Source organism: Canis lupus, chromosome 11, assembly GCF_011100685.1.
Source record: "Canis lupus familiaris isolate Mischka breed German Shepherd chromosome 11, alternate assembly UU_Cfam_GSD_1.0, whole genome shotgun sequence".
NCBI lineage: Eukaryota > Metazoa > Chordata > Mammalia > Carnivora > Canidae > Canis > Canis lupus.
This window is the reverse complement of record NC_049232.1, coordinates 69,345,483-69,355,246: the sequence shown is the minus strand read 5'-3', so window position 1 is coordinate 69,355,246 and position 9,764 is coordinate 69,345,483. Positions and strand designations below refer to the sequence as shown.

The 9,764-nt window shown below is 39.9% G+C and overlaps 1 long non-coding RNA gene across 1 annotated transcript; it reads left to right on the top strand.

Annotated features, from left to right (window-relative positions):
* Nucleotides 1-586: 586 nt before the first annotated feature.
* LOC111097961 lies at nucleotides 587-9,543 on the top strand. The gene is made up of 3 exons (XR_005366444.1): nucleotides 587-694; nucleotides 5,654-5,737; nucleotides 9,309-9,543. It is a non-coding gene; the product is annotated as an uncharacterized LOC111097961 (long non-coding RNA).
* Nucleotides 9,544-9,764: the final 221 nt, after the last annotated feature.

Below are 9,764 nucleotides of genomic sequence, written 5' to 3'. Positions count from 1 at the left end.
CTGGGATCAAATTCTGGCTCTATAACTAACCATTAACCAACACCAAAGTAGGTTTTTGAGCCCCAGTCTCCTTCATCACAAAATGCAATTTACAGCACACAGGTCATTGTCTCATTGGAAAGATTAAATGAGATATATGTAAAATATCTCCAACAGCCCTAGACCACAATAAAGGCTGCAAAGTAGTATCTCTCGTCTAATGAGGGTATGAAGTCTTCATATATAGGAATCCTGGGAAAGAAGAAAATCCCAAGAGATACAATAGAGAGGTCCTAAGGTATCCACTATACATAATCCATTAACTTCTCTCCTCTGCATCCAGTTGGTGCTAGTAATGAAGCAGAAGCACCCTTGGAAGAAATTAGAAAATGTTACTCAATTTTCTGTGTTCTGTAACTCAGATAAGTCCCCCAGTTGAGAAAGGCTGGAATAGAGAGAGGCAGGACTAAGGAGCTTGATTCCTAGATGAATGGCATAAGAAGGAGGGTTTCTTGGATATTGGAGGCCTGGGAGGAAAAGAATGTTCTAGAACTTTAATTAGTAGGATACCTTTGTGATCTCCTCACCTGACTCTCTCCTATGGTTTCCCTTTTCTCAGAAAGTCACATCAAGACCCCAGCTTCGCAAGGGACTCACCTTTTAGACTTTTTTTTACCTTAATTCCGATTACAGTTATACATCACAGACTGGTGCTGTAAGTATGGAAAGAAGGTGCCCATTATACAACTTTTTTTTACCTTAATTCCGATTACAGTTATACATCACAGACTGGTGCTGTAAGTATGGAAAGAAGGTGCCCATTATACAACTTTTCACTTGTGCTAACAACCAAACTGCTCTTTTTAGAGAATTTGGTGAATGCCATGTAAGTCCAAATATAAGATAACCATACATGTAGAGGGAGGCCCCATTTTTCCTAACAAAATACCAATAAAAAATATTTTTGGCCAAGCTGAATATAGAGCCTTTTAGGGGTGTATAAGAAAGATTAATAGTTCTGTTTACAATATTTAATATGACAAGTTATACCAACACATCTAAAATAATTTCATATATAAAATCATATTTATGTGGAAAAACTGCTTTCTCCCACATGCGTCTTCAACATCAGTGTCTTTGTCATCACTAGAGGCATTTTTTGAGTTACCTAATTCAGTTTTCCAGAGCATATCATCTACACTTCTGCTTAAGGGCTATGAGTTAATTCACGAATCATAGTCACACAGCAAATGTAACCTTAGCAATAGTACCCGTTTTCCAAACATTCAAAGATTTTGTTTTCATTGTTCTTCTGGTATGTATTTGTCATATTCAAAGCATAAGCACTTAGTTCTATTGCTTTATGAAGCCATTTGTTAAAAGCTCATTTGTACTTTGACCCATCACTTACATTTAAAAAACAGAGCCCAAGAACACTTTTAAAATTTCGGTTAGTTTCTAACTACATCAGATGAGCTCGGGGAGCATCTAAACGCTGCATTATTTGAGATCATTTCAGACTAATTGTCTTCCTCCACCATTATATTAGTGATATAATCTGTAACATTCCACCATTATACTGGTGATATACTCTGCAACACTCTACAGGGATAGGAGTTGAGGATGAAGAAACCACCTTTTCTTAGGGGTAATCAGGGAGTGAGTGGGTAAAGACCTTACTTTATCTTGGGGCATACCCAGTAACACTTTTCTACAAAGTCTATTTCATCCTACAAATAGCACAAATATATTGCAATATATTTTCAATTGGTGTCCATCGAAAGATGAATGGATAAAGAAGACATGGTCTACGTATACAATGGAACATTACTCAGCCATTAGATACAACAAATACCCACCATTTGCTTCGACGTGGATGGAACTGGAGGGTATTATGCTGAGTGAAATAAGTCAATCGAGCAATCTTGGGGTGGAGTCTTTTGGGTTTTCTATGTAGAGTATCATGTCATCGGCGAAGAGAGAGAGTTTGACTTCTTCTTTGCCAATTTGAATGCCTTTAATGTCTTTTTTGTTGTCTGATTGCTGAGGCTAGGACTTCCAGTACTATGTTGAATAGCAGTGGTGAGAGTGGACATCCCTGTCTTGTTCCTGATCTTAGGGGAAAGGCTCCCAGTGCTTCCCCATTGAGAATGATATTTGCTGTGGGCTTTTTGTAGATGGCTTTTAAGATGTTGAGGAATGTTCCCTCTATCCCTACACTCTGAAGAGTTTTGATCAGGAATGGATGCTGTATTTTGTCAAATGGTTTCTCTGCATCTAATGAGAGGATCATATGGTTCTTGGTTTTTCTCTTGCTGATACGATGAATCACATTGATTGTTTTACGAGTGTATCCTGGGGATAAATCCTACTTGGTCATGGTGAATAATCTTCTTAACGTATTGTTGTATCCTATTGGCTAGTATCTTATTGAGAATTTTTGCATCCATGTTTATCAGGGATATTGGTCCATAATTCTCCTTTGTGATGGGATCTTTGTCTGGTTTTGGAATTAAGGTGATGCTGGCCTCAAAGAATGAATTTGGAAGTATTCCAACAGCTTTAGTAGAATAGGTATGGTTTCTTCTTTAAACGTTTGATAGAATTCCCCAGGGAAGCCATCTGGCCCTGGACTTTTGTGTCTTGGGAGGTTTTTGATGACTGCTTCACAATGAAATGCCAGGACACCTGCACCCCGATGTTTATAGCAGCAATGTCCACAATAGCCAAACTGTGGAAGGAGCCTCGGTGTCCATCGAAAGATGAATAGATAAAGAAGATGTGGTCTATGTATACAGTGGAATATTACTCAACCATTAGAAACGACAAATACGTCTTCCTCTGTGAGATTTCTGTTCATGTCTTTTGCCCATTTCATGATTGGACTGTTTGTTTCTTTGGTGTTGAGTTTAAGAAGTTCTTTATAGATCTTGGAAACTAGCCCTTTATCTGATACGTCATTTGCAAATATCTTCTCCCATTCTGTAGGTTGTCTTTTAGTTTTGTTGACTATATCCTTTGCTGTGCAAAAGCTTCTTATCTTGATGAAGTCCCAATAGTTCATTTTTGCTTTTGTTTCTTTTGCTTTCGTGGATGTTATCTTGCAAGAAGTTACTGTGGCCGAGTTCAAAAAGGGTGTTGCCTGTGTTCTCCTCTAGGATTTTGATGGAATCTTGTCTCACATTTAGATCTTTCATCCATTTTGAGTTTATCTTTGTGTATGGTGAAAGAGAGTGGTCTAGTTTCATTCTTCTGCATGTGGATGTCCAATTTTCCCAGCACCATTTATTGAAGAGACTGTCTTTCTTCCAATGGATAGTCTTTCCTCCTTTATCAAATATTAGTTGACCATAAAGTTGAGGGTCCACTTCTGGATTCTCTATTCTGTTTCATTGATTTATGTGTCTGTTTTTGTGCCAGTACCACACTGTCTTAATGACCACAGCTTTGTAGTACAACCTGAAATCTGACATTGTGATGCCCCCAGCTATGGTTTTCTTTTTTAAAATTCCCCTGGCTATTCGGGGTATTTTCTGATTCCACACAAATCTTAAAATAATTTGTTCTAACTCTCTGAAGAAAGTCCATGGTATTTTGATAGGGATTGCATTAAACGTGTAAATTGCCCTGGGTAACATTGACATTTTCACAATATTAATTCTGCCAATCCATGAGCATGGAATATTTTTCCATCTCTTTGTGTCTTCCTCAATTTATTTCAGAAGTGTTCTATAGTTTTTAGGGTATAGATCCTTGACCTCTTTGGTTAGGTTTATCTCACAGAGGAAGACATAGACATGGTCAACACGCACATGAGAAAATGCTCTGCATCACTTGCCATCAGGGAAATACAAATCAAAACCACAATGAGATACCACCTCACACCAGTGAGAATGGGGAAAATTAACAAGGCAGGAAACCACAAATGTTGGAGAAGATGCGGAGAAAAGGGAACCCTCTTACACTGTTGGTGAGAATGTGAACTGGTGCAGCCACTCTGGAAAACTGTGTGGAGGTTCCTCAAAAAAATAGACCTGCCCTACGACCCAGCAATTGCACTGTTGGGAATTTACCCCAAAGATACAGATGCAATGAAACGCCGGGACACCTGCACCCCGATGTTTATAGCAGTAGTGTCCACAATAGCCAAACTGTGGAAGGAGCCTCAGTGTCCATCGAAAGATGAATGGATAAAGAAGATGTGGTTTATGTATACAATGGAATATTCCTCAGCCATTAGAAATGACAAATACCCACCATTTGCTTCAACGTGGATGGAACTGGAGGGTATTATGCTGAGTGAAATAAGTCAATCAGAGAAGGACAAACATTATATGTTCCCATTCATTTGGGGAATATAAATAATAGTGAAAGGGAATAGAAGGGAAGGGAGAAGAAATGGCTAGGAAATATTACTCAGCCATTAGAAACGACAAATACCCACCATTTTCTTCGATGTGGATGGAACTGGAGGGTATTATGCTGAGTGAAGTAAGTCAGTCGGTGAAGGACAAACATTATATGTTCTCATTCATTTGGGGAATATAAATAATAGTGAAAGGGAATATAAGGGAAGGGAGAAGAAATGTGTGGGAAATATCAGAAAGGGAGACAGAACGTAAAGACTGCTAACTCTGGGAAATGAATTAGGGGTGGTGGAAGGGGAGGAGGGCGGGGGGTGGGGGTCAATGGGTGACGGGCACTGAGGGGGGCACTTGACGGGATGAGCACTGGGTGTTATTCTGTATGTTGGCAAATTTAACACCAATAAAAAATAAATTTATTATTAAAAAAAAGAAATGACAAATACCCACCATTTGCTTCGACATGGAGGGAATTGGAGGGTATTATGCTGAGTGAAATAAGTCAATCGGAGAAGGACAAACATTATATGGTCTCATTCATTTGGGGAATATAAAAAATACTGAAAGGGAATAAAGGGGAAAGGAGAAAAAATGAGCGGGAAATATCAGAAAGGGAGACAGAATATGAGAGACTCCTAACCCTGGGAAAGAAACAAGGGGTGGTAGAAAGGGAGGTGGGTGGGGGGACAGAGTGACTGGGTGACAGGCACTGAGGGGGGCACTTGATGGGATTAGCACTGGGTGTTATGCTATATGTTGGCAAATTGAACACCAATAAAAAATAAATTGAAAAAGATAGATTCCTTTAATAGGCAGGTCAAAATAAACACAGGATCCAGTGGGGTTTTTTTGGGGGGGGAAGAAATTCTAAGTTGTTGAATCTTTACATTTAAAATAACACAAATTCTGTATTTCTTTTTTTTAATCCTTACTTAAATGGTAAGTCCCCCAACATATAAAGAAAACTTGCCCACATCAACCCCTCTCCCCATACACATCTCCATCTTTCTTGTCTTGTGTTTTTGCTTTCTTGTTCAGTCAAGCAATATTGAAATTTATTCATTTGCTCAAGCAACATTGTGTAATCCCCTCTAATCCTTAGTATCTTATTAGCTCAGAAACATCAAAAGACAGACTGACCTCATGTGGCCACAAGTCAATGGCATGTGCTGCAAATTCATTGGGTAATATTTATCATCTTCATTAAACTTAATTATTTATTGTTCTAATTTAAGTAGAGTTGAGTTGTTTCTCTTGCTTTCTAAACAGTGCTTAAATCGGTTTCCTTTATCAATCTCTTGACTTTTCAGATAGTTCTCAGCATGACCAAAAATGGGAAGGTTGGAATGAATCAGACATTGAAGGGGAATTCAGGACACTGGCCTACCCTAGCAGTAAGTTCGTGCCAGAAAATGGTGAGAGAGAATGTGCAACAAGAGAACCTGACCGGATATTTAGACATTACATTTAGGCAACGGGAAGCCTCTGAATATTTTTTTAGCTGATAACAGACATTTAAAAAAAATCTACAGGCCATTTAGTATGATGGCTAAGAATACAGTCTTCAGAATTGGAGAAAGCATTACATTCAAATCCGGTTGCTTAATAACTACAGGATCTTAGACATCTCACTTCCCATAAACTTTTGTTATTTAGATGGACATAATAATATACACTTCAGAGAGTCATTGAGTAAAATTTAAAAGACAATGACTATATAATGCTTAGCATAGAACCTGGCATATAATAGGTGCTCAATAAATGGCAGCTATCAAGTCATACCACAAAGTCATGTTTGGGTGAAATTAATCTGTTAGAAATGAGTATGCATGATGAATTAGAGTCAGAATAATATACAGGAAGGTTGGGATAATGGCTTAGAATCTTACAAGATTTGGCTATTAAGAGGACAAATGAGACAAGATGGAAGACAGACTAAAGATGATGAAGATAGTTTGCCAGCTAGCCATCTAAACCAGGGAATGTTAGTGCCTTCCAGAAGGAATGCTGGCACAGAGAAAGAAAAAAGAATAATAGCACTGAAGATAACCCAGAGTGCACGAGTAATGAGCCAAACAAGGGAACTTCAGTGCTATTCTGAAGAAATGTCAGGATGGGGAGGGGAAGGGGATAAATTGCTTTTAGACACATACAGTTTAAAATGATGGTGGTACAGCTAAGGACGTGTCCACTAGGAAGTTGAAAACATGAAACTCTCAGGAGGTAAGTCACAGTAAGTAAAAGAGACTTTGGAAAATCTTCCATTGTCCACAAGGGGCAGGCAGCCGGTGGAGGGGGTTGGGGGTAGGCGGTGGAACAATGAGTCCGTGGGGACAGCACTCTTACACACTGATTGTATTCTGATTTTACTTCCTTCCCTGCTCAACTCGAAGCTTCAAGAGACCAGAGAGCCTATGAACAGGAATGCTTAGCACTGAATCTCCAAAACTAAGCTCAGAGTCAGGCACAAAGTAGGCTGTCCCAGAATACTACTCTTGTAATCCATCATGCATGAGATAATGAGAGACCACAGCAAGTTTGAGTTTAATATTAAGCATTTTATATTCATTATCTTTAAAATCCACTCAACAACTCTTTGAGCTGTATATCATTATGTTGTTATTATGCTCGCCTAAAAAACAGCAGCTTACATGGAAAGACATGCCCAAGATTTTGCAGTTATTAAGTAATGAACTTGCTGTGGTCAATCTGATTATTTCATGCACTTCAGAAGCTCTAATCATCCCCTTCAATGTCTTTGATCCATGCAAACTAGGAAAATAAATTACTAGTAGGAAACATCTTTCCAAACAGAGTTTTGTCAGGGCAGCAGAATTGTAGAGTGGTAAGACCCCTCAGATGGAGAAGACATGGAGCTACTTGTAGGCAGGGCTATCAAAGGAGAGGGGGTAGATACAGTCAAAAGCAATGCAAAAGTCAAGAACTCTGGAGGACAGAAAGGTGTATGATTCCAGCTTGGGGAAACAGCACTATTTGCCTGAATGACCACACCAGGACCCTCTTTGGAGGGCCCTGAAGAAGAGGATATAGCCATGTCCCTGATGGAAGGAAGAGGAAAGGATCCCAAGTTGGAAGACTAATGTGGCTCAGACCACACCTGCATGTGCAGCTCCCCCCTGTCAGGTCGGGACTCTCCTTATTCATACCTCACCAGCTCTGCTGGGTGCTTTCCTCTGTTTCATTTTTAGACTCCAAGCCTGCCATGTCCCAGTGCCCATGCCACTGTCATCATCCAACTGGAATGAATGCCATCCTCCAAGCATGCTTTTCAAGTAGAATCAAAACTCATCTCTCTACAAATGGCAAGTGAGAGAGAGAAGGCAGCCATGGAAAGCCCAAAATTCAGATAACTGAACCAACCACATTTGAATGAGGCTATGATCAGATAGGCTTTTCAAGATGTTTCTACCACCATCTTGACAGAGGGAATAACTCTAGCTGGTCTAAGGAAATCAGCACAATGTAAATCAAAATGACTGCACCTCTTCTACCTCCCAAAGAGTTCTATCGTCTATTTCCAAGCTAAAATAGAGGCTTTGGTAAATCTCCTTAGGCAACCTGAGTATGGCTATAGTAGAGCATTCAGAATGGTCTGATCTTGCTCTTGAAGAAGAAACACAAACAAACAAAAAATCCTCAATTACTAGCTTTGCTTCTCCTCCCCCAAAAGAGGGATGGAATAATAATAAATCAGATACCTCCCCCTCTAACATCAAAATCTGTCCAATAGGGTGTGGAATGGACCTACCCTTGGATTGGCTGGTCTATAGCAGAGGTGACTGCCAAAAATAGGGATTTGAACCACAAACCCAAATAGGAAACCACAATTTGAGGAAACCATGCACATACCTCTGTCCTAGTCCTCTTGCCCCGGAAGGGGAAACAATCTGTGGACAGGGTCCAGAGCTACTTTTCCTTTTCTGAAGCAGTAGCGAATTTGGCCGGTCTTGCTTTGCAAAAAAGAAGGACTTTTCCTAACTCCAGAGGTAAAGACTGCCAGGCCTGGGCAAGGTCTGCTGACACAGAGAAGCACATGATTATCACCCAGTTTTCCAAGCATAATTACCTCAGAATATGTTCTACAGATGCAGTGGAAAGGTGCCTTATGGGTATCTCACCAGGCCTAAAGTTGACCCCTTGCTGGTCCCTAAGCTCCTCAAAAGCAGGGATTTTTATCTGTCTTATCCACTGCTGGATCTCAAACCCCTGAGATAGTACCTGGCACACAACATGCTCTCAAAAAATCGGTTGAATGAATAGATACCTCGAGTTTGGTTTCAATTTGAAATCAATGATTAATTTCACCAAAAGACACCTGGCATATCACTGATCCACATGAATGAAAGAGCTTCTGGTGGTGAGAACAAATGTGAATGATGGTCCACAGAGTTTTAGTGACTTCCCTTACCACTAGCATTTCAGAAAAAGCACCAATTTGGCATCAGACAGACCTGGACTCAAAGCCCAACTCCACCACTTTTTCTCTAGGTAGATTTGGGCAAGTCATTCCACTTCCTTGAGTTTTGGGTTTCTATCTGTAATAATGGAGACAGTAATACTTACTTTGTATGTATGTATAAAAGTAATACTTACTTTTGTGAGAATGAAACAGAACTGGCATATCCAATGTCTAATACAGTACCAGATCTGTAATGGACATTAAATGCTATATACCATTGCTATGATCACCACCAGCAAGGACAAATAACGAGTGACTTCCCAATGTTTGTTTTCTCCATCCCTCTCTAATTTTTTTTTTTTTTATTTATGATAGTCACAGAGAGAGAGAGAGAGAGGCAGAGACATAGGCAGAGGGAGAAGCAGGCTCCATGCACCGGGAGCCCGATGTGGGATTCGATCCCGGGTCTCCAGGATCGCGCCCTGGGCCAAAGGCAGGCGCCAAACCGCTGCGCCACCCAGGGATCCCTCTCCATCCCTCTCTAGACCCCATTCTTCCTCTGCCCAAGTACGTGCTCGCAAGAAGGAAGACCGTGTTGGGCATTCAGTATTCTAGAGGTCCAATCACCACAAACTTTTATCTATCTTAGCCAGTGCTGGGCTGCTAAATGGTAAATGGAGTAAAAAAAAGAGCTTTGATCTGTAGGTTTTGCCAATTTCCATGGTGTAAATATTCTCCCTGTGGCCAATTTCAAGCTGCCGATGTGATATTACTAAACAAAAGGAGTAAGAGACAAGTAATAACATATCATTACATGGTATTGTCACCATCCTGTTACAACAGCTATAAATAATCTCAATACAATAGATGAAAGTAGTAAGGAAATAATAGTAATAGTAAAATGTTGTCAAATAATTAAAAAGTGATGTCTTGAAAATTCCTTACCTTTATTGGCAACATCATTCATTTGGCTATAAGTTTATATAATGCCCAATAATAGC